We start from the raw sequence: 26,098 nt of genomic DNA, 5'->3' as shown, positions 1-26,098 counted from the left end.
TGTCTTCACTAGTATTTAGCCCTGTTTGAATACTAGCTAGTATTATGCTCACTCAAAACCATATTTATTTAACAAAAGGCATTGTGATATGATTGTTTGATACCTTAGTTTCCTAAGAACTGTTCTGGAAGTACAGAGACCTTGTGGTTTTGTCAGTGTTGTGCACAAAACTCTTTTGTGTGGTACATGTTCCTGGCTATTCCAATTTTACAACACCAGGAGACCATTCATAGAGAGTGCAGGAGATGGTTGATCAACTGGAGTGGAAAAAGCTGGGGTGGAAGCCAATTTCTTGACTGTGATGTTTTCCACCTTTTTCTTGGCGGCCTCGCGCCTCGTAGACTTGGTCAATGTCTTGGCTATCTTAGTGAAGGTCTTTTTAGATGTGTTGGCGCACTTCTCTAGCTCTTGTCTTCATTGCAGGAAGTGCCTCTGCACTTAGTGCAGTTATCATGAGGATCTCTCGTGATCATGAAATGACCACACTTCTTGCACCTGGGAGTAGATGGAGACTCCATTCTGACCTCACAAACACAAGCACCAGCTGTACTTAAGTGCGTACGATCGTCACTCCAGCAGCTATTAATATGTGAGTGAGTGAGTGAGGTACTGCTTTACGTCACATCGGCAATATTTCAGCCATATCGTGACGAGCTATTAATATGTACTTATTGTCTGTTATTATTTTGAAAACTATTAGAATAATCTTAGATTAATGTGACTTACTATTATTACAATAGGTTTTGACTCAGCACACGCAGGAAAAAAGTGAGGTTGCTGCCTTTGCTTCCGTCATGGCTTGGGTGGTTATGATGCTACTTGGCAACAACTAGTTGTGTGTGTGTAATTGACAGTGAAGCGGACATCTGTTGAAAATCTGAAAAGTTTAGTTAGTGTGACTGAAGCCAAAATATGGGATTTATGGCAGAGATGAAATAGAGGTAGAAGTTTCGTAAGAATTATACACTGTTAAAGAACAATGTATATAGTTGTCTTCAGTTGGTAGCCTAAGATACTTAAGTACAGAATTTTAACACAAATATGTGTACCTGAAAAAATTCAAGTGAGCACACAAAAGAAAGAAGTGAAGCATATCCCGCATGCACATTTTGCACAATATGAGGTTATTCCTAACAACTGATTAGGATGGGGGATAGTGATTTTTAGAGTGATGTTAACCAAATTTCAAGAATATTTGTTATGATGTAGTAGAGGTAGGATTTTTGAAGGAATTATAGCTTTCTCAAAATGGATGTTTATTTGACTGAACCCCTAGAATATATTGCTATCATTGGTAGGAAAATGCATGTGAATTTTCAGCTTCGTGGCTCCAGTATTGTCTGCTAACAATATAAGGAAATGTAATTTTGTGATGAAAATAATGCAAAATGTCAAGTGAGGTGAAAAACATAATACCCTGAAAACAGAACATGCCACAATACTAACTACACTAACTGCCAAATTTCATAATACACTAGCAGAAAAAAGTTCCTGTGCATCACTGACTACCATAGTAAATAATAAATATATAAACACAAAGAAAGACTGATTTTGCAACAGAGCAACATATCAATGTCCATGGAACATGAATTCATCATGACAGCATGTACATATGTCCTCTCAGGCTGAAAGTGGTGTGGGGTCAACTGTCAGTTCACAAGTCAGTGTTGGGTAAGACCACTATTAGCAGTGACAAAAGCTTGACAACAACTGTTCACTGACATCAAGAGACTGTTGAGGAAGGGTTGTGGGATGTCATTCCAGACCTGGACCAAGACCTGTTGCAGCTGGACCAACGTTAATGGTTGGTTGAGGAGTCGCGTAAACAATGTTTCATTCATCCCTCACGTTCGATGGATGACAGACCTGGCAAAACAGCGGGTCAAAGGGAGTGGGGGTTGTTCTTTTGTCAAATGAAGTCTGCGACCACATGTGCAATGTGAGGGCATGCATTGTCCGGTTGTAATGTGATGTGACGTCCAAATGTCTGAAGGAAAGGGAGGATGGATAACCTGCACACCAGTCAAATAGCCATTGATGACCACTAAACGGGTCCTGTGATATGCAATAATGCCTTCTCACCTAATCACTCTCCCAACACTGAATGCAGAACGTTGAACATATGTGTCAGCTTAACATACCAGCAGGTGGGTATGATTATCATGCTGACATGACGTTTCTGGACGTCAAGAACAGTGTGTCCCTGGTGTTGCCAGTCTGTTGATACCTACCCCAGTGAGAATGTGAGGTGTTACGATGAACACCAATACACCGGGCAACATTTTGTGCAATTCCAGTTTCAAGAATTCCAATTGCATGCAACCTCTCATTTATGAGGATGGGCCATAAACAAAGTTGCTTTTCACAGCAAAAACACTTCAAGAAGAGACCAGGATGCTCATGCAACTTCAGCTTCATCATGGGTAATCATGGCAAAGTGTTTGCACATGTGATTATCATGCATGATTCTGAAAAGTCGATGGCAATTTTATTTTAATGTGATTTTTTAAGGTGCATAAACATTTTTCTTAACAAGAAAATAAGATTTGCAGTATCAGGGGCCATGTTGAAAATCAGTTTCAAAGCTGTTGGAAATATATCTTTGATTTGCACAAGTATGTAAGTTTTAACTTCATTGGTCTATTAGTTTCGTAGAAGGAGATTAGGCAACTTACAAATAGCTAAAGACATTTTGACTTTCAATAAGCAGGGATGTGATCAGGTTTGAAAAAAAAGAGGAAAAGTTTTAAGCAATTTCATGCAGTTTGGACAGCATTCACACCAAGAAATGTAATAAGTTAATGGCAAAAGTCAATAAGTCAAATAAACAAAGATTGCAGATGCAGAAAAATTTCGAAGTTAAATCACAACTTTTAAAAAATCGGCATAGCTTCTGAGCACCTGGCAACTGCCAGGTCAGGGAGCAATAGTGCCATAAACTTCACCCCCCATCCCAAAGACACAAGGACAACTGTCACAAGTGTGCAATGTCTGAGCCTTTCCCCATGTGGAAGCATATTGAAAAAAATTACCTTGTACTTATTTACCTTTTGTTGAAAAAAACAAACAATACTCAATTGCAAACATAAGACATTAATACAACATATATCCCCATGTTATTGGTTTTTGGACGCTGAAGAAACATTCATAGTTTTCTTGCTAATCACATGAACAACTGTAAAACATCTCATTCACTTATTAGGATAAAATACACCTTTATCTTAAAAAACAAGCCATCATCTTAGTATTTACAATTTCTGTGTGACGCCACACCCTACATAGTGCAAGTATTCGTGATAGAAATTCGTCCGAAAACCTATGATGCTGAAAGCTCTGACCGAAAACAGGACAATACGCGACGGTTGTCTGGTTTTTGATAATATTTTTCAGAATGTTTTCTTTTAATCTTTGATAAAATTTTTACGCGGAAGATGATTTTTTCGGAGGACTACCGTTTAAAAAATCATGATTTTCTGCGTTTCCGTAGAGATTTCACATCCCTGAATAAGGTGAGCTAAATATCAAAATATGGCAAAAAGTGAAATCCATGTTTCTGCATACAACAAATTAAGTCATTTACAAAAAATAAGATTTCATACTTATACATGCCGAAATGGCTGAGGGCAAATTTGAAATTCATAGTTGGTTGCAAAAGTTTCTATGTTTAAAATCAATTCAGACCTCAGTGAACACATCACAGAGAGGACACAGGAGGAATCGGGGATGAAAGCTCAAGACAGGTTTTGATAAAGGAGATATCTAAAATGTAAAATGTTCCAATATATGGACAGACAGACAAACAATGGACAGAAAGATAAGCTCACTTGAATATTTAGTTTGGACGAGTAAAACAAATCAGTGTCATAAATTATTTAAAACAAGAAAGGTGAAAAGTAAAGAACGCAAAAAAAACCCCAAGACTAACTTACTGTGTGTAAATTAATGTATTGATACTGGTACAGTAACAACTGCCTGAATGGTGGGTTTAGATTACACTAAAGCATTTGGAATAAACTAAATTGGAATTTTGTGAGCATTTTTCAGAGATGCCATTAATGATATATTATCATATACACTGCACCTCACCTTCATAGGCTTGGTGGTTTCAAATACATGTACAAATGGACTTGGAAGTGATCAACATGAAGGTTAAAAAACAACAAAAACAATGTATTATACCTCATTAGTAGGCGCCCCTGGATGTCTTTACTCAATAAGCTCTGCTGACGATTATCATTAGGAACGTCTGTAATAATATTTTAGACACGACAATTATCATTGGGAATGTAATATTAACAGGGACATGACGATTATCATGAGGAATGTGTGTATTATTAAAGGGACATGACGATTATCATGAGGAATGTCTGTATTATTAACAGGGACATGACGATTATCATGAGGAATGTGTGTATTATTAAAGGGACATGACGAGTATCATGAGGAATGTCTGTATTATTAAAGGGACATGACGATTATCATGAGGAATGTCTGTATTATTAAAGGGACATGACGATTATCATGAGGAATGTCTGTATTATTAACAGGGACATGACGATTATCATGAGGAATGTCTGTATTATTAAAGGGACATGACGAGTATCATGAGGAATGTCTGTATTATTAAAGGGACATGACGATTATCATGAGGAATGTCTGTATTATTAAAGGGACATGATGATTATCATGAGGAATGTCTGAAAATTTAAAGGGACATGACGATTATCATTGGTAATGTCTGTATTATTAAAGGGACATGACGATTATCACTGGTAATGTTTGTTATATTAACAGGGACAAGATGATTATCATGAGGAATGTGGACCCGTGAAGATCCGGGGTAGAATAGGTTCTCAGCAACTCATGCTTGCCGTAAAAGGTGACTATGCTTGTCGTACAGAAACTATTCTGTGTGTATATGAATGACTGTTACGCAGTGGTAGGCGACGATCAGAGTGTCTACTTTCTGTCATAACTCCACTTGAAATTATGCTATTAATGGTGAGCTAAACGTGATCTTTTATGATGACATATATGGAGAACTAAACATGATTCTCTTATCATGACATCTATGGAGAACTAAACATGGTTCTCTTATCCTGACATATATGGAGAACTAAACATGATTCTCTTATCATGACATCTATGGAGAACTAAACATGATTCTCTTATGATGACATATATGGAGAACTAAACATAATTCTCTTATCATGACATCTATGGAGAACTAAACATGATTCTCTTATGATGACATATATGGAGAACTAAACATGGTTCTCATAGGATGACATATATGGGGAACTAAACATGATTCTCTTATCATGACATCTATGGAGAACTAAACATGATTCTCTTATGATGACATATATGGAGAACTAAACATACTTCTCTTATCATGACATCTATGGAGAACTAAACATGATTCTCTTATCCTGACATCTATGGAGAACTAAACATGATTCTCTTATCATGACATATATGGAGAACTAAACATGATTCTCTTATGACATATATGGGGAACTAAACATGATTCTCTTATCATGACATATATGGAGAACTAAACATGATTCTCTTATGACATATATATATATATAGAACCAAACATGATTCTCTTATCTTGACATCTATGGAGAACTAAACATGATTCTCTTACCATGACATCTATATTGGTCAACGACAACAGAAAGTAAGTGTGTCTTGAATAATAGACCAAAGTGAATCTATTTCTATTCCAATAGTACTTTAGTACACTTGGCTACAACAAAATCTCCATCATTGGTCAAGCAGCAGTAATCAGTTAGTTGTTCATGTCAGGAGCAGACAAATCATCTGCTGTAGACAAAGACATCTAAAATACAAGAATACAGTGGTAATATAACTGGAACAAAAGGACTTACCACTGAGGTTGTATGGTGTTGAAACAGTCACATGAGAAAGAGCATGACAGGATATAGCCTGACCTTAATATACAAACCACAGTTGTATGTTTGACATTTGTGTCACAAAGTAGCTACTTACTAAAGTCAGGATTAATGGACAATAACCAAACTTGTTATACTCAAGTTGAATATGTCTGTGTTCAAGGGTTGGGACGGGTAACTCGAGTACTTGGGTACTTGAGTCGGCCGGGTCAATAGTACTACCCGTGCCCGTGGTTAGTCAAATGACATATTGTTTAATTACAATAAAATAAAATTCCATGGTTTCACTTTAAAGTACAAGTCGTCAATGGTCACATTTCTTTCTGACCATGCACACATTCCTTCTGATTTATATGTTTGAGCAAAGACAAAGCTTCAGTAAACTTCAGTGTATGCACAATCAGATTGTTTTATACTATATCGAAATACTTTTTGCCTGGGCTCCAGTAAAACAATTCTGAACTGAACATTTTGTACCCAGCTTGAGACAGACCTACAGTGGGTACCCACATCGGGTCGGGTAATAGGGGGTCGGGTACCCGGGTAGTAAATTTAGACTCGTCCCAGCCTTACTGTTCACATTAGGATTGTCACTGTAACAGGATGTGAACTTAAAACTCACATATTTGGAGTACATAGAGCATTTGTTCCATGTATAGAGCTGGTTCTTCTATCCATTTGGCACTGATAGGATACCTCTGTCACAGTAAGACACAGCCATGCTGTCAGTTATGACAATGATGTGAGCATAAAATTAACACATACTATGCGAGTGTCGCTTGCTTGCATTCATAAAGTTACACATTATTATCTAGACTTAGATACACACTGCTCACAATAAACAATGTAATTGACTGCTAGATTTATTGCTTCACACAAGTACTATGTCAAGTGTGCTCAGTTTGTTTACACAATCGGATCATGCAGTGATAGCAGTTGCCAACTGTGTAAGTCTGAGTGTTTGTTCTTGGAAACCTTGACAAATAATGTTACTATGATAACAAAAAAGCCTGCCCAGTCATATAGTGAACATGTACAGTACAGTAACAGCAGCCATGGTGAAAACACAACACTGCTCACCCACACAGAGAACACATCCATAGAGTTACAGCGGCCATGGTGAATACACAACACTGCTCACCCACACAGAGAACATATCCATAGAGTTACAGCAGCCATGGTGAATACACAACACTGCTCACCCACACAGAGAACATATCTGTAGAGTTACAGCAGCCATGGTGAATACACAACACTGCTCACCCACACAGAGAACATATCCATAGAGTTACAGCGGCCATGGTGAATACACAACACTGCTCACCCACACAGAGAACATATCTGTAGAGTTACAGCAGCCATGGTGAATACACAACACTGCTCACCCACACAGAGAACATATCCATAGAGTTACAGCAGCCATGGTGAATACACAACACTGCTCACCCACACAGAGAACATATCCATAGAGTTACAGTGGCCATGATGAATACACAACACTGCTCACCCACACAGAGAACATATCCATAGAGTTACAGCAGCCATGGTGAATACACAACACTGCTCACCCACACAGAGAACATATCTGTAGAGTTACAGCAGCCATGGTGAATACACAACACTGCTCACCCACACAGAGAACATATCCATAGAGTTACAGCAGCCATGGTGAATACACAACACTGCTCACCCACACAGAGAACATATCCATAGAGTTACAGCAGCCATGGTGAATACACAACACTGCTCACCCACACAGAGAACATATCCATAGAGTTACAGCGGCCATGGTGAATACACAACACTGCTCACCCACACAGAGAACATATCTGTAGAGTTACAGCAGCCATGGTGAATACACAACACTGCTCACCCACACAGAGAACATATCCATAGAGTTACAGCAGCCATGGTGAATACACAACACTGCTCACCCACACAGTGAACATATCCATAGAGTTACAGCAGCCATGGTGAATACACAACACTGCTCACCCACACAGAGAACATATCCATAGAGTTACAGCAGCCATGGTGAATACACAACACTGCTCACCCACACAGAGAACATATCCATAGAGTTACAGCGGCCATGGTGAATACACAACACTGCTCACCCACACAGAGAACATATCCATTGAGTTACAGCGGCCATGGTGAATACACAACACTGCTCACCCACACAGAGAACATATCCATAGAGTTACAGCAGCCATGGTGAATACACAACACTGCTCACCCACACAGAGAACATATCCATAGAGTTACAGCAGCCATGGTGAATACACAACACTGCTCACCCACACAGAGAACATATCCATAGAGTTACAGCGGCCATGGTGAATACACAACACTGCTCACCCACACAGAGAACATATCTGTAGAGTTACAGCAGCCATGGTGAATACACAACACTGCTCACCCACACAGAGAACACATCCATAGAGTTACAGCGGCCATGGTGAATACACAACACTGCTCACCCACACAGAGAACATATCCATAGAGTTACAGCAGCCATGGTGAATACACAACACTGCTCACCCACACAGAGAACATATCCATAGAGTTACAGCAGCCATGGTGAATACACAACACTGCTCACCCACACAGAGAACATATCCATAGAGTTACAGCAGCCATGGTGAATACACAACACTGCTCACCCACACAGAGAACATATCCATAGAGTTACAGCAGCCATGGTGAATACACAACACTGCTCACCCACACAGAGAACATATCCATAGAGTTACAGCAGCCATGGTGAATACACAACACTGCTCACCCACACAGAGAACATGTCCATAGAGTTACAGCAGCCATGGTGAATACACAACACTGCTCACCCACACAGAGAACATATCCATAGAGTTACAGCAGCCATGGTGAATACACAACACTGCTCACCCACACAGAGAACATGTCCGTAGAGTTAAAGCAGCCATGGTGAAAACACAACACTGCTCACCCACACAGAGAACATATCCGTAGAGTTACAGCGGCAATGGTGAATACACAACACTGCTCACCCACACAGAGAACATATCCGTAGAGTTACAGCGGCCGTGGTGAATACACAACACTGCTCACCCACACAGAGAACATATCCATAGAGTTACAGCAGCCATGGTGAATACACAACACTGCTCACCCACACAGAGAACATATCCATAGAGTTACAGCAGCCATGGTGAATACACAACACTGCTCACCCACACAGAGAACATATCCATAGAGTTACAGCGGCCATGGTGAATACACAACACTGCTCACCCACACAGAGAACATATCCATTGAGTTACAGCGGCCATGGTGAATACACAACACTGCTCACCCACACAGAGAACATATCCATAGAGTTACAGCAGCCATGGTGAATACACAACACTGCTCACCCACACAGAGAACATATCCATAGAGTTACAGCAGCCATGGTGAATACACAACACTGCTCACCCACACAGAGAACATATCCATAGAGTTACAGCGGCCATGGTGAATACACAACACTGCTCACCCACACAGAGAACATATCTGTAGAGTTACAGCAGCCATGGTGAATACACAACACTGCTCACCCACACAGAGAACACATCCATAGAGTTACAGCGGCCATGGTGAATACACAACACTGCTCACCCACACAGAGAACATATCCATAGAGTTACAGCAGCCATGGTGAATACACAACACTGCTCACCCACACAGAGAACATATCCATAGAGTTACAGCAGCCATGGTGAATACACAACACTGCTCACCCACACAGAGAACATATCCATAGAGTTACAGCAGCCATGGTGAATACACAACACTGCTCACCCACACAGAGAACATATCCATAGAGTTACAGCAGCCATGGTGAATACACAACACTGCTCACCCACACAGAGAACATATCCATAGAGTTACAGCAGCCATGGTGAATACACAACACTGCTCACCCACACAGAGAACATGTCCATAGAGTTACAGCAGCCATGGTGAATACACAACACTGCTCACCCACACAGAGAACATATCCATAGAGTTACAGCAGCCATGGTGAATACACAACACTGCTCACCCACACAGAGAACATGTCCGTAGAGTTAAAGCAGCCATGGTGAAAACACAACACTGCTCACCCACACAGAGAACATATCCGTAGAGTTACAGCGGCAATGGTGAATACACAACACTGCTCACCCACACAGAGAACATATCCGTAGAGTTACAGCGGCCGTGGTGAATACACAACACTGCTCACCCACACAGAGAACATATCCATAGAGTTACAGCAGCCATGGTGAATACACAACACTGCTCACCCACACAGAGAACATATCCATAGAGTTACAGCAGCCATGGTGAATACACAACACTGCTCACCCACACAGAGAACATATCCATAGAGTTACAGCAGCCATGGTGAATACACAACACTGCTCACCCACACAGAGAACATATCCATAGAGTTACAGCAGCCATGGTGAATACACAACACTGCTCACCCACACAGAGAACATATCCATAGAGTTACAGCGGCCATGGTGAATACACAACACTGCTCACCCACACAGAGAACATATCCATAGAGTTACAGCAGCCATGGTGAATACACAACACTGCTCACCCACACAGAGAACATATCCATAGAGTTACAGCAGCCATGGTGAATACACAACACTGCTCACCCACACAGAGAACATATCCATAGAGTTACAGCGGCCATGGTGAATACATTACACTGCACACCCACACAGAGAACATATCCATAGAGTTACAGCGGCCATGGTGAATACACAACACTGCTCACCCACACAGAGAACATATCCATAGAGTTACAGCGGCCATGGTGAATACACAACACTGCTCACCCACACAGAGAACATATCCATAGAGTTACAGCAGCCATGGTGAATACACAACACTGCTCACCCACACAGAGAACATATCCATAGAGTTACAGCAGCCATGGTGAATACACAACACTGCTCACCCACACAGAGAACATATCCATAGAGTTACAGCGGCCATGGTGAATACATTACACTGCACACCCACACAGAGAACATATCCATAGAGTTACAGCGGCCATGGTGAATACACAACACTGCTCACCCACACAGAGAACATATCCATAGAGTTACAGCGGCCATGGTGAATACACAACACTGCTCACCCACACAGAGAACATATCCATAGAGTTACAGCAGCCATGGTGAATACACAACACTGCTCACCCACACAGAGAACATATCCATAGAGTTACAGCAGCCATGGTGAATACACAACACTGCTCACCCACACAGAGAACATATCCATAGAGTTACAGCGGCCATGGTGAATACATTACACTGCACACCCACACAGAGAACATATCCATAGAGTTACAGCGGCCATGGTGAATACACAACACTGCTCACCCACACAGTGAACATATCCATAGAGTTACAGCGGCCATGGTGAATACATTACACTGCACACCCACACAGAGAACATATCCGTAGAGTTACAGCAGCCATGGTGAATACACAACACTGCTCACCCACACAGTGAACATATCTGTAGAGTTACAGCGGCCATGGTGAATACACTAACACTGCTCACCCACACAGAGAACATATCTGTAGAGTTACAGCAGCCATGGTGAATACACAACACTGCTCACCCACACAGAGAACATATCCATAGAGTTACAGCGGCCATGGTGAATACACAACACTGCTCACCCACACAGAGAACATATCTGTAGAGTTACAGCAGCCATGGTGAATACACAACACTGCTCACCCACACAGAGAACATATCTGTAGAGTTACAGCGGCCATGGTGAATACACAAACTGCTCACCCACACAGAGAACATATCCATAGAGTTACAGCAGCCATGGTGAATACACAACACTGCTCACCCACACAGAGAACATATCCATAGAGTTACAGCGGCCGTGGTGAATACACAACACTGCTCACCCACACAGAGAACATATCTGTAGAGTTACAGCGGCCATGGTGAATACACAACACTGCTCACCCACACAGAGAACATATCCATAGAGTTACAGAAGCCATGGTGAATACACAACACTGCTCACCCACACAGAGAACATATCCATAGAGTTACAGCGGCCATGGTGAATACACAACACTGCTCACCCACACAGTGAACATATCCATAGAGTTACAGCGGCCATGGTGAATACACAACACTGCTCACCCACACAGAGAACATATCCATAGAGTTACAGCAGCCATGGTGAATACACAACACTGCTCACCCACACAGAGAACATATCCATAGAGTTACAGCAGCCATGGTGAATACACAACACTGCTCACCCACACAGAGAACATATCCATAGAGTTACAGCAGCCATGGTGAATACACAACACTGCTCACCCACACAGAGAACATATCCATAGAGTTACAGCAGCCATGGTGAATACACAACACTGCTCACCCACACAGAGAACATATCCATAGAGTTACAGCAGCCATGGTGAATACACAACACTGCTCACCCACACAGAGAACATATCCATAGAGTTACAGCAGCCATGGTGAATACACAACACTGCTCACCCACACAGAGAACATATCTGTAGAGTTACAGCGGCCATGGTGAATACACAACACTGCTCACCCACACAGTGAACATATCCATAGAGTTACAGCAGCCATGGTGAATACATTACACTGCACACCCACACAGAGAACATATCTGTAGAGTTACAGCAGCCATGGTGAATACACAACACTGCTCACCCACACAGAGAACATATCTGTAGAGTTACAGCGGCCATGGTGAATACACAAACTGCTCACCCACACAGAGAACATATCCATAGAGTTACAGCAGCCATGGTGAATACACAACACTGCTCACCCACACAGAGAACATATCCATAGAGTTACAGCGGCCGTGGTGAATACACAACACTGCTCACCCACACAGAGAACATATCTGTAGAGTTACAGCAGCCATGGTGAATACACAACACTGCTCACCCACACAGAGAACATATCCATAGAGTTACAGCAGCCATGGTGAATACACAACACTGCTCACCCACACAGAGAACATATCTGTAGAGTTACAGCGGCCATGGTGAATACACAACACTGCTCACCCACACAGAGAACATATCCATAGAGTTACAGCGGCCATGGTGAATACACAACACTGCTCACCCACACAGAGAACATGTCCGTAGAGTTACAGCGGCCATGGTGAATACACTAACACTGCTCACCCACACAGAGAACATATCTGTAGAGTTACAGCGGCCATGGTGAATACACTAACACTGCTCACCCACACAGTGAACATATCCGTAGAGTTAAATATTTATTTACACTTGCATACATATTTAACGTGGGTAATAAATAAAATACCACACTCATTCTCGTTAGATACCATTTTTACGAAACTCGTGAACTTTCTATGATATCTGACCTCGCTTTCGCTCGGTCAGATACCATAAAAGGTTCACTCGTTTAGTAAAAATGGTATCTAGCGAGAATGAGTGTAGTATTCTCTATATAGAAGCCTCACTACGTATCTTGATACTGCATAAAGAACATTTTGTCAAGAAAAGCCCAGTCATTAGGCTGAGAAAAGACTCGCTCATAAAGGTCAAGAAGGACAACTGACAACTGACTAAAAACCATCAACATATACTGTAAGAGAAAATAAGGGTTTCGCATCCGAAAGACGACCATTAGGAATTAAGAAAATACTTTATTGATATCGATGCAAGATCAACATGGACAATCAAGATGAAGTTAAATGTGAATTGATGCCAAATTAAGTGTATCAGATATCGTATCATGCAAAGTTTGCTGGCAATACATCGGTGTACAGTGAATCACGACATCACTAAAAATCATATCATGTACTTTATCAACATTTTCCTTAGTGGTCTCCCTAATCTTGGATCATCTTCAAAGCTCTCTGTTTCCCTTTTGAACTCTGCTATCAACCTCTTAACAGGTGCAAAGGAAGAAGCATCATCCCCTAAAGTTGATGTCATGTCACATGGAAAGCAGCTGGAGGAGATACTTGATAACAGCATGGTAGCCAATTTTGACCATTTTCAGAGAATACCTAGTTTCTTTGAGCCCTGCAGAAATATGATGCCTGGGTGTGAATTTGGTTCAAATTCAGCCTGTAATCATGGAAAATATTGTACTTTGTACAAGCAAACTGTTAAGGGTGTACCATACATCCTTTGTCATAAGACCATCCCATAGCATTATTGTTAAATATTCTTGAAAGATGCAAGCATGGGTTACTAAAGATCTATTCTAACCCGGATCGTCATGGGTCTGTTTTCAATGAAGAGCTATCTTACCTGTACATTTAACCATGCTATAATTGAATTTGGAACAGTGTGAGGTTTCAAATGTTAAATTTAGCAAGGTCAAATCTAAGGGTAACCTAGCTTTATGTTAAAAACACAGTACGTTTATCTCCATTCTACCATGACTAAACAACGCGAACTAATGAGCTGAGTCCAGTATTTTGAGTGGGTTGTCGATCAGAAGTTACGGAATCACCGACAACAGCCTTTACACTGAATATTGTGCTCTATATGCTCAAGCATAATACTTCACTCGAACATATGACAGGCACTGAAAGCATTCTTCTGAAGACATGTTGGTTAATAAGAAAGGTTCTCCAAAACACACTCAGAGCCTATAGATCGTGCTTCATGTGCAGTCATAAACTATTTTGAAGACATGTCAGTTTTAAATATAGAAGTGTTCTGCAAAACGCACCCGATGAATTCAGATCGCATCGCAAGAACACACCAACGTATGGCTGTGACTGCACGTGAAATGCGAGGGTTGTGCAGAGGTATAATGAGGTAGCGGGTATCAATCAGCCAGTTGCGTCAGTTAGCTTTGGACTACCACAGGGATGACATACGGTACACATACTCTCAGCCAGTCAACAATAGCATCAGCATTAGCATTAGCATTAGCATTAGCATTAGAAATTAGAATTAGAATTAGAATTAGAATTAGAATTAGAATTAGCATTAGCATTAGAATTAGCATTAGATTTTTAATTTCTTTCATTTCAAGTTTATGCATCATTTTGTCACATAGTTCCTTGTAGATTTTCCACAGTTTTTAATAAGTTATCAAGTTTAGTTTCTTGTTCATTTTAAACTGTAAGTCATTCAAATTTAGATTAGTTTTCATTTAAGTTAAACTATGCTAAAAAATATATTTAGTTCCACTGCACAACAAGCATGTAAGCATGGCAACTTCATAACCATGAGGTGGGCACCCCTAAAGAAAACTAAGAAAGCCTTGCAAATGTTTTGTTCTACACCGCACATCACTAACTATTATGACGTCATATCCATCACTGTGATGCAAAAGACATGATGTCACACTTGTATACATAAAAGCGCCAAATAGCAAGCTTTCTGTTGTCCTCAAAACTTGAAATAAATTTGCTTTGTAGATATCTATTGTGTTTTGTGCACAAAATGTATTGCCACACATCTTTTGAGTATTGTAGTAGTCACATTTTTGCATTTTGTAACCTATAATTGTACATGTGATTATTTAAATAGGCCTACCAAAAATGACTGCAAAAGAACAACTGTTCTAAAAATAATAGCTTTTGTGGTAATGCGGCCATCAAATCGTCTGTTCAATCAGAGGGGGTTTATTGTGTTTTGATAATCTCTGACCAATCAAAATTGAGTATTTTCCAAATTCATGGTAGAATATTGGATCAAAAAGGCCATACAAGTATAAACAAAGATAAACAAAAGAAATAATACACAGGGTTACAAGAGTAGCTGGCTTGTAGCTGGGTCAAAAACAACAAAAGAATTATGTGCTATTCCACAGATCACTTTCATAATGAAACATGATTTAGAAATGGATGAATAATAGCCTACTATTTTTATATGGCTACCTGACGCTAATAAAATCACATAACATCGAACAACCAGGCTTCTTAGCCTCCTCTGTCACTTGCCATGCTCGTCCCAATCTGACGCTAATAAAATCACATAACATCGAACAACCAGGCCTCTTAGCCTCCTCTGTCACTTGCCATGCTCGTCCCAATCTGACGCTAATAAAATCACATAACATCGAACAACCAAGCTCCTTAGCCTTCTCTGTCACTTGCCATGCTCGTCCCAATCTGACGCTAATAAAATCACATAACATCGAACAACCAAGCTCCTTAGCCTTCTCTGTCACTTGCCATGCTCGTCCCAATCTGACGCTAATAAAATCACATAACATCGAACAACCAGGCCTCTTAGCCTCCTCTGTCACTTGCCATGCTCCTCCCAATCTGACGCTAATAAAATCACATAACATCGAACAACCGAGCTCCTTAGCCTTCTCTGTCACTTGCCATGCTCGTCCCAATCTGACGCTAATAAAATCACATAACATCGAACAACCAAGCTCCTTAGCCTTCTCTGTCACTTGCCATGCTCCTCCCAATCTGACGCTAATAAAATCACATAACATCGGACAACCGAGCTCCTTAGCCTCCTCTGTCACTTGCCATGCTCCTCCCAATCTGACGCTAATAAAATCACATAACATCGAACAAGCAAGCTCCTTAGCCTTCTCTGTCACTTGCCATGCTCCTCCCAATCTGACGCTAATAAATCACATAACATCGGACAACCAAGCTCCTTAGCCTCCTCTGTCACTTGCCATGCTCGTCCCAATCTGACACTAATAAAATCACATATCATCGAACAAGCGAGCTCCTTAGCCTCCTCTGTCACTTGCCATGCTCGTCCCAATCTGACGCTAATAAAATCACATAACATCGAACAACCAGGCCTCTTAGCCTCCTCTGTCACTTGCCATGCTCCTCCCAATCTGACGCTAATAAAATCACATAACATCGAACAACCGAGCTCCTTAGCCTTCTCTGTCACTTGCCATGCTCCTCCCAATCTGACGCTAATAAAATCACATAACATCGAACAACCAAGCTCCTTAGCCTTCTCTGTCACTTGCCATGCTCCTCCCAATCTGACGCTAAAAAAATCACATAACATCGGACACCCGAGCTCCTTAGCCTCCTCTGTCACTTGCCATGCTCCTCCCAATCTGACGCTAATAAAATCACATATCATCGAACAACCAAGCTCCTGAGCCTTCTCTGTCACATGCCATGCTCGTCCCAATCTGAAGCTAATAAAATCACATAACATCGAACAACCAAGCTCCTTAGCCTTCTCTGTCACTTGCCATACTCCTCCCAATCTGACGCTAATAAAATCACATAACATCGAAGAAGCGAGCTCCTTAGCCTCCTCTGTCACTTGCCATGCTCGTCCCAATCTGACGCTAATAAAATCACATAACATCGAACAACCAAGCTCCTTAGCCTTCTCTGTCACTTGCCATGCTCCTCCCAATCTGACGCTAATAAAATCACATAACATCGAACAACCGAGCTCCTTAGCCTCCTCTGTCACTTGCCATGCTCGTCCCAATCTGACGCTAATAAAATCATAAAACATCGAACAACCGAGCTCCTTAGCCTCCTTGCCATGGTCGTCCCAATCTGACGCTAATAAAATCACATAATATCAAACAACCCAGCTCCTTAGCCTCCTCTGTCACTTGCCATGGTCGTCCCAATCTGACGCTAATAAAATCACATAACATCGAACAACCCAGCTCCTTAGCCTCCTCTGTCACTTGCCATGCTCGTCCCAATCTGACGCTAATAAAATCACAAATGCGAACTACCCAGCTTCTTAGCTTCCTCTGTCACTTGCCATGCTCGTCCCAATCTGACGCTAATAAAATAACTGAATTCATGAATTCTTGAAATAGAATCGGCAACAACATTTTGATGTCCTGGAATATATTCAGCTTGCAATACACAGTTACAAGATGCCAGAACACGTATCTTACATACATAAGAAGGGAGATTTGGACATCTGCATATTTGATAATTATCATTTACGTTATCGGTAATGATAAAAACCACTTATCAGTGAAGTGCTGACACCATCTCATAACTGATAATATAATAATCAAGGCTTCATTTCAGTTAATGTGCTGATCACACACAGATGGCATATCTGTGTCCCAATTGACATACATAAAGTCTCCCTCATAATGAGCACCTCCACCCTTTAGACATGCATCATTGTAAAGTCCTAATGGGTCTAGAGTCAAGATGAATCATGCCATTGAACGAAGGTAGGAAAGATCTTCATGGAAGTCATCATTCAAATGTACCATATCTTTCTTCGACTACAGAGTATTTTTTAGATTGATAATTCTTCTAAAAAATGTTCTTCCTCCTTTCATAACCATACTTTCCTAATTGAGCTTTCCAATTGAACTTCCCAACTGCTTTTTTGTTGCGTGTTTCCTATTTTTGAATTCCAACAGCACTTGTTTGACATCTCTCACTTTGTCTGAAAGAAGGGAAAGCACACATTTTGTGGTATCAATCACAATTCCTAAGAAAACAATATTCTGGCTAGCACCATCCACCTTGTTCCATTTTTTGTAATCAATCCCAGAAAACGAAGCACTTCCAACAATTTCACAAGTCCTTTTGCACAGACTTCAGCTGAGTCACAAATAATCAAGAAATCATCTAAATATGCAATGACAGTTGGAATTATAGTGCTGTTTCATAATGCAACAAACAGCACTACTCAAGTCTGAAAAATACGAGGACTCTTGGAGGCACCAAAAGGCAATTTGGTGTCATACATATAAGTGCAGTCAGAGTCCCTTCCGAAGAACCATAAAAGTCCTGTAAACTTGTGACTACTGAAATGAATTTGCACATGTATATGCACTTTTCAGGTCAACCTTTGCTAAAAACTCCCTTTCCTAATATGTTTAATTGCATGTTTAATATTCATGTAAGAACAGTCACAATATTCCATGAAACTGTTCATTCCACTATTTAAACGAAGGCTCCTATCTCAAATGAGTCGTAGTTTATCTTCGGACTTTGGAATCACATCAAGTGGGGTCACAATGTCATGTTTTTCCTTTGTTAATACATAACTACCAAGATCTTCCTTAATTTGCTTTTCTGCTAAAAACTTATACTCGTATGCCGACCTATGATTCCTCAATAAACAAGATGTCACAGTGATACATTCCTGAATAGTAATAACTTGAAACCTTCCCTTATTCCCTTCAAAATCAGTTTCTCAGTTTATCTGATGCAAGGGCACCACCATCTTACCGTCCTTGACGCTCTGCCACTGGCTCCCCTTGGTCTCAAGTCACATTATTGCTTGAACTGTTCAATTCATGAGAAGTGCGATCACTTTATATTCCTTTTTCTTCTCTAACTTCAGTCTATGAAGGTTACGTTCCAATTTATAACCTTTGCAATTCACTTTCAGAACATCTCAAGAGTTCACTATCGTAAACTTTGTCCCAGCCCAAGTGATGGGCTGTCATGAATAACTTACCGTCCGTCACTTTTCCCGACAAAAACTCCTTGTCGTCAACAATTGAAGAGCTTCTAAAATGCCAATCTTCCCGAGGAAAGGGGGTTTACTGACAGTGAAAGTCTAGTTTTCACCTTTGCCGAACTGGGCTGGATCATAGCGCCACCTAAAGCTATTACAAGTTATGTCCCTTCTATGTTGCTCCTCTTTACCAATCAGATGTCAGCTCTCATATCCCTTGCATTTGCTTCAAACATAATGGTGGTGCCCATTGAAGATGATCTGATCGATAATCAAGATCTATATTGTAATAAAACAGATCTTACCTCGTGAAGTTCATCAAATCACGTGAGCACCTTGATGAAAAACATGAGAAGATTTGGAAAAATTCTGTTGGTGTTAAGTTTACGACACACGTTTTGCAAATCCTTCAATCAACCGAAATCTTCATGGCAGTTACGAACCTGATATTGATTTGTTACGTGATATTAATGGGACTATGCATAGACTCATTAGTCCAGCCAAAACATAACTCCATAATTCCAGCCTAGTTCGGCAAGGGTGGAAATTGGACTTCTTTAGTCAGTTAACTCCCTTGCCTTGGGAAGATGATCCTACTCCCCGCTGATTTTCGTTCAGGGGGAATGTCTGGATTATATGATGACATCGTAAAGATGATTACGTGAAGTGTTGGGCTAGCAAGACTGCTGCCTATTCTCACGCAAATAAGCATATACCGTGCACTCTGAACAAGGGGAGTAACTCTTATTCAATAAGGGTAAGCGATAGACAAGGGAAGTAATTCTACCTATCATCAAAACAACATAATTATGGTTGATTTATCACCAGTGACACCGACAGAGTAGCAAGGTGTAAAATGCATAGGTGAACTATGCATGCAACGTACAACGATAAAAGATGGTGACTCGTCTCAGGGGACTTCTGTTTTAGGGATGAAAGATGAGTCTGTAAAACCTGAAATGGAGCTTGAGAAACTCAACCTAGAAGAGGAAATCAAAGGTTGCGACAGGAATTGCAGAGTATGCGTAGTTGCAGGACCATTCCACAATCATCAGAATCACAGTTGCATGATACAGCAAGTGAGAAAAAAAATCCTAAAGAAAGAAAAATCAACGATTACGTCTGGATCATACCTCTTGATGTTCATAATGGCCATGGCCAAATACTGATATCAGAAAAGGAGTTCTCAGAAACTACCATTGAATGACTACCATATATAAAAAAATCTTACAAGAAATCAGAGTAAAAGATTAACTGAACAACAATGAGGTGAATCACTACATGCAGTACGTGACTGATGACTGTTCAGATTAGCAAGCAAGTGGCCATGGTGAACACCATACCCAGAAAAAAATTGAGGGATTTCCAGTGGATACCTTAGCAGTTCAAGTGACAGTCTAGTGACTAAGCGACAACTGACTGACAACAGTGCTAAACGGCAGTGGCAGGATCCTAAACAACGGGGTGGACTAGGCCAAACTCATCACAAGAATGGGGACGTCCATGCCAGACAGCAAGGAAATTTGTCGCAATTTTATCATTGATTTTTAAGTGAAAAGGTAGTAGCAGACCTTATCCTTGAGAACTGTGAAATGTTGCTTCATGAAACTGACAATGACCGGTCATATATCTTAGATGATGTTCAGCATGGTTTCTGGACAATGAAACACTGATCGGGGCCTCAAACGTGTTAACGGACAACAACAGGTTAGCAATTGACAATAGGGACTAGGCAGAGGAGCAGCTGCTCATAGAACTTGAGCTTGGTAATATTGTTGAGGTAACTGACATACCTAGGTTTGTTAGCCCATTGGGGGTGATTTCAAAATGCTTGAAGAAAATAAGGTAAATCCATGATGGTAGCTTGTCAGCCGAGAAAAGCATAAAACGAACATGCATGACTGACTGCATGTACATGGATCTGAAGGATGCAGTTAAAGGATCAGGACATTGACCGTTCTGAAGCTTTGTTTGAAAACAATAGCTGATAACCGCAGAGCTTACTCAGCTTTCTTCTCTGTTTGCTATTTCTTATTATCTCCAGCAGAAAATGAAAATCAAGTAGCAGGCTTTTTTTGTTTAACACCGCACACAGCGATATTCTAGCTATATGAAGGCGGTCTGTAAATAATCAAGTCTGGACCAGGCAATCCAGTGATTGACATCATGAGCATCAATCCATGTAATTGGGATACGGTGAAATGCATCAACCTAGTCAGCGAGCCTGACCACCCGATCCTGTTAATCACCTCTTACGACAAGCATAGTCAACTCTTACAGCAAGCATGGGTTGCTGCTATTCTAACCCAGATCTTCACAGGTCGTTTGGGCTGTACACTCCTCAGGCAACTGAGAAGGAAAATAGATTGCACTGTGATCCAATGATTTGGGTAATTATATGATCTTTTATGGTTTAAGCAGAATTAAGCAGTTATATATTTGAAATACAAATTCATAATAAAATAATATAATAACATTCTCACTAATCCAGACCTCTGTCCAAAACTGACTTACTTTGGTCCTACAGAAGTCTGGTATAAACAGATGCTGCTGTAAATACTGGGGCAGAGTGGGCAAGTGGTCTAAAGTGCCAGGTACTGAGATCCCGTTAGTGACAGTATTTGCAATATTTGCAGGTCTTTACAGTGTTGTCACTACCACAAGTGTATGGTACATACATCCTGTGCACTCAAAAGAACCCACTCATTCAATGGTAGATGACAAGATGGTGGAAACACAAATACATTCATACACCGGAAACACAAGTGTCAGAACATGTGGTGCCACCCGAATGACAAATGACTTATTTCAAATGTGCCTCTGTTCACCCAGCAGGGAAATGGGTCCCCGATATGTGAGGTGGATGTAAAAACCCTACAGCGCCAACAGGCAACTTGGGTTGTATGCTCCCCAAAAAGTTGAGAATGATAACTGGAATGCCTATGGATCCACTGGTCAGGGGAACAAATAACCCATATTTGAGTGAGTGAGTGAATATGGTTTTATAGCGCTTTAAGCAATATTTCAGCAATATCACGGCGGTGGACACCAGAAATGGGCTTCACACATTGTACCCATGTCAGGAATCGAACCCGGGTCTTCGGTGTGACAAGTGAACGCTTTAACCACAAGGCTACCCGACCGCCCTTAACCCATATTTGAACAGATATTAGGACCTGGATAAGTGCGGCATATAAATGTACAATACAATAACATGATAATATTTGATCAGTTGATTATGACAATGGGTTATAACAGCTTCAAACACAATGACACCTAATGCCTGATACTGTTCTCACCATGCTAACGATGCATTAATGATTGATTGAACAAGTGAGTTTAAGTTTTACATCGCACCAGCAATATTGCAGACATATAGCAATGAAACAATAATAACAAGAGTTTGCCACTAGCGTGGCTATATCTCCTGCCCCTCTTGCAGAATTTATGACATAATTAAATCTAAACAAACCCTAACCTTTTTTAACCGAGGTGGAACTTGTCATGGAAATTGTAAAAAAAAGAAGAGTTTGGAACCTAAGTGCATCTTGTTGCCATGTAAACGTAAAAAATAAAAATTTCTAAAATTTCTAAATAGCAAATGGCACCCGTTCAGCATGTACCTGTCAGACCTGCAATGTTTGATGAAAAAATATTAAACGGTTTATGAGTTATGCTCCGGAAACGAACCCTACCCTCACAGAACCTAAGTCCATCTTGTTACCATGAAAACGTAAAAAATAAAAATTTCTAAAATTTCTAAATAGCAAAAGGCACCAGTTCAGCATGTACTTGACAGGCCTGCAAAGTTTCATGACAAAATCTTGAATGGTTTCTGAGTTATGCTCCGGAAACGAAATGTGACGGACGGACGGAGCCCATTTCTATATCCCCTGCCAACTTTGTTGGGCGGGGGATAATAAATACATTTAGAATATATAATATCTATTGACAAAGGACAGTAAAACAACTAGATTATCACTGTGTTGTATTTAAAACTAATACATCAAACATAAAAAGATATGACTCTATATAACAACATAAAAACGAGCTTCAGATCACCAGCAACCACAGTTAGGCAATCATACTTGGGACCGGGGGGTTGTATGGTACCTCTGCTACCTGCATGGTCTTGACAAGTGTAGACAAATGTTAAAATAACACATATTCCACAATTAAAAATGTGGCGGTGATAAAACTATGTTGAATGATGTGGTCTTACATACCCCAATCTCATTAAAATCAAGACCGCCTCCTTGGTCTAGTGGTCGAGCGTTCGCCCGGAGAGCGGAAGGTCCGGGGTTCGATCCCCGGCCGCATCATACCAAAAGACATTAAAAGATCGTATTTGTTGTTACCCTGTATGGCGCTCGGCATTAAGGGGCTAAAACAAGAACTGGTCGGCTCGGAATCAGTATACTGTGTCTGAGTGGGGTATTCATGTTAAACTGTGGCATGGTGTCTCAGTGAGCTAGAACTATAAATCGGCATCAGTCCGGACTAGTACAAGCAGCCACACACACACACACACACACACACACACACACACACACGTACGTGCACGTCGCTATATAAGTGCAATAATCTTGGACGCGACGTTAAACCCCATTTCACCTCACCTCATTAAAATCAGAGCTTAGTTCTCGCTACCGCTTAACAAAGATCTGAAGACATCCCATTAAGGGTCACGTCAGAACAACCTTTCATCCGAACAATCAGTGCGTCGTTTACTCGATTATGAAAGTGACAGTCGGAATGTGATTTCTAATCATGCAATCTCGAAAACTTTAACATGGGGTATTCTGAACGATAGTTACGGGTTTAACGACTGAATCCGTACAATCTAAACCATCGATTAGCCATTCCAGAATGTTTTTTTTGTTCAGTTTTCAAATTTGTAATCGAGAATTTGTCAAAATATGTTTCGAAGCGTAGTCACCAATTTGAAATTTGTGGCGTTAAACACGAGAAAGCTGCCTTCTGATTGGTCATTCCATTGGTCGGTCAAACTTCTCGCAAGGTCGGTCTGACGTGACCCGTAATGGGATGTCCTCAGATCTTTGTTTAGCGGTAGCGAGAACTAAGATCTGATTATAATGAGATTGTACATACCCTTTCCACAGGACAATAATTCTCAACTACTTCAACCCCCTAAGAGGATATAGCCATAAACAATATCAATGTATTAATATATACATTTGGAACATATGCTTTTTCTATATTAGTGGGATATTTTTTAGGTTTAATACAGTATTGCGTTTAGACCTGTTCTACCCCGGATCTTCAAGGGTCTTATATGAATTTACAGTTCATCGTGACTGAAAACTGTACATCACACAAAGTATAAATGAGAGAGTGAATGAGTTGGGTTTTACGCTGCTCTGATTTTGTTTGTTTGTAGTTTAACGCCTAACTCAGCCATATTCCAGCTATATAAGGGCGGTCTGTAAATAATCGTGTCTGGACCAGACAATCCAGTGATTGTTATTATCAGCATAGATCCACACAATTGGCATATGAAGATATGCATCAACCACGTCACTGCGCCTGACCACCCGATCACGTTAGTCACCTCTTACAAACAAGCATAGTCGCATTTTACAGCAAGCAAGGGTTGCTGAAGAGCTATTTCCCGGATCTACACGGGTTACTATGCTTAGAACAGTATTCCTGTTACATCATGGCTTGTCAGCTAATTGTGGGAGGAAAGCCTGAAGTGATGCTGGGCTCAGACATTTACCATTTTCGTGAAACCTATGGGTGCACCGCCTATGGTGCTAACAACCTAGAAACATAATCAGGGCAAACCAGGATTCAAAGCCACGATCATAGGTTTCTGGTGTGCCCCAGGGGACACAATTCTGCAAAGGGAATTGTGGTGCCTTAGACGACTGGGACACCCATATGTCTCCAAATTATAATGAAATGTCTAATCATTATTTTTACAGTATTGGTGCATCAAAATTACCTGACACCCCCCCCCCCCCCCCCCCCCCCCCCACACACACACACACACACCTCCCCCCCACCCGCGCCACACACCCCTTCCCACAATTTGCCTGTATTACTTTAACTGTTTAACTAGATCTACACCCAAAAATAAATGTATATATATTTTACGTTTTTCAGTGACCATATATACATATCAGGTACATGAATATAGTCTCCGCTACCAACTTTTAACTTATGCCACGAATGAAAGCGAAATCTGTAAATTGGGTCGGCCCAATGGTTCTCCCTCTTGCATGTGATCTTTGTGACCTAGATATATTTTCTCAGTCAGAGAAGTGAATTGGGATACGTGTCATTTCACCTGGACATACCTATAGATATTGAAAATATGCCAATATGAATTATTTGTGAAAACCAAGAAACTTTTCTACAAATTCTGCATCTGCAATAGATTCGTCATCGTTTTACACCTACCCTGAACCTTGCGAAGAAAAATCAAATGCCAATGGATTCTCTCCCTTGAATCAACAATCTCTACAGAAAGCTAACACCTTTCACCGCTGACCTGTAGATTTTATTCCACGTGGTCTATTTCTCACATTTTACTTTTAAGTTGTGTGTCCCATGGAGGACTGGGGGTACTTGCATTGAGATTATAAGCATTTTTAGTTCTAATGTTTATTTTTGTTAACATGTCGTAGGAGTTTGCAGCTCGACCTCTTTTACAGAAGTCATAATTGTCCGGGGATCAATAAAAATCTGAAATTCGACATTGTT

At 40.8% G+C, this 26,098-nt stretch overlaps 1 protein-coding gene across 3 annotated transcripts in view; it reads right to left on the bottom strand.

Annotated features, from left to right (window-relative positions):
* The window catches only part of LOC139452219 (hydroxylysine kinase-like), a 184,764-nt gene extending 158,944 nt beyond the window's left edge, over window positions 1–25,820 (bottom strand). For 2 of the 3 annotated variants that reach the window (XR_011652353.1, XR_011652354.1), the window contains exon 1: window positions 5,898–5,965. The gene's annotated coding sequence lies outside the window, so the exon portion shown is untranslated. Of the gene's footprint in view, window positions 1–5,897; window positions 5,966–25,795 lie in introns of those variants that run through there. The other variant, XM_071233608.1, reaches the window with a different exon arrangement.
* Between the last annotated feature and the right edge of the window lie 278 nt (window positions 25,821–26,098).

The sequence above is a fragment of the Haliotis cracherodii genome, unplaced genomic scaffold, assembly GCF_022045235.1.
Source record: "Haliotis cracherodii isolate W230 unplaced genomic scaffold, xgHalCrac1.p SCAF_9, whole genome shotgun sequence".
NCBI lineage: Eukaryota > Metazoa > Mollusca > Gastropoda > Lepetellida > Haliotidae > Haliotis > Haliotis cracherodii.
This window is presented reverse-complemented; position numbering and strand designations above follow the sequence as displayed.